This window comes from Seriola lalandi, unplaced genomic scaffold (genome assembly GCF_002814215.2).
Source record: "Seriola lalandi dorsalis isolate HSWRI2012SDOR001 ecotype SW California unplaced genomic scaffold, Sedor1 jcf7180002054956, whole genome shotgun sequence".
NCBI lineage: Eukaryota > Metazoa > Chordata > Actinopteri > Carangiformes > Carangidae > Seriola > Seriola lalandi.
In genome coordinates, this window is record NW_019525507.1 from 2,173,832 (window position 1) to 2,175,105 (window position 1,274).

General features: G+C 39.0%; 1 protein-coding gene across 1 annotated transcript in view; it reads right to left on the reverse strand.

Annotated features, from left to right (window-relative positions):
• Positions 1–1,274, reverse strand: part of adgrg2a (adhesion G protein-coupled receptor G2a) — a 22,775-nt gene that overhangs the window by 18,606 nt on the left and 2,895 nt on the right. The window lies entirely within an intron of this gene.

Consider the following 1,274-nt stretch of genomic DNA (forward strand, 5'->3'; position numbering starts at 1 on the left):
GTTCACACACTGAAGCAACGATCCCCTGCACTGCCTCAAACACCTCCCTCACAGGCTTCAGTCTCACCTGGAGATTCAACCACAGTCAGATCATCCTGAACCAGACCAGAGCTGACGTCTCCTCCTCAGTCTCAGAGGGGTGGAGGCAGCAGGTGAAGGGTGAGTCAGAGTCAGGCAGCCTCATGCTGCAGAACTTATCTCCACATCATGAGGGAACATACACCTGTGAACTGAGTGATGCTGAGGAAACACTGACGACCAACACCTTTCTCAGGATGGAGGAAAGTCGAGGAGAGGCTTTAGGTGAGGAACTGTTATTATCTGTGTGACCTGCAACAATCTAAACACAAAACAGCATCATGATCATCGAGGGACAGTTCAAGTAACTGACTCTTTTTCTATTTCAGGGAATTCAATCAATATTCAAGGTAAACTCTGGGTGATTGGAGGCATCATGGTCATAGCCCAGGCAGTTGGTCTGGTACTGTACTGTAGAGGAAGAAAAGGTAAAATAATATCCTGTTTACAATTTTTAAGTCATTTCTTGTTTGTTGTTTGTATTGATGATAATGTTTTTTCGACTCAAAACATCTCAGGTCGACAAGGAAACAACAACGCAGAGGGAGAGTAAGTAAATCTTTTATATAACAAATGCACTGTTGTATGAACTAAAGTTATAACCAATTTTCTATTGTTGCATCTAATTTACATTTAATTTCATCAATAAGTCAATTAAAGGATAAAACATCAAATCAAATGAAGGAGTCATGATCGCTGTGATGGTTTATTTTGCTCTGCAGAAGTTGATCTTGACACTGAAGAAGAATAAATGAGGGATTGTTGAAATTTAACTTTGTATGCTGAATATTATTTCATTTTGTCTGCAGGGCAGAATTTCAACCTATGAATGCACCTCAATGATGCATTCATGTGATGAGGAGCAAACACAAATCGTGTATCTTCAGTATCTCAGCCAACGTTGCTCTTTCCTTTTACCTTCGTGGTTTCATCTTCACAGAAACTTGAAAAACTTTAGAAAAGAAAAAGAGATGAAGGCATAAAAACACCCACTTTGGGTTAATACTGTAGATTTTCACAGCTACAAAAAGCTAAAACTGCTACTTTACAGGCCTTGAAAACATATTTTCCTCCTCTGCAGGTGATGGGGTTCAACATGATCACATAATAATAACAATCATCATTTTCTGTTACTGTTTGAATCTGATTTTACTTGACAGATTTCTGGTTTTGTGTTATTGTCCTATCCTTAGTTT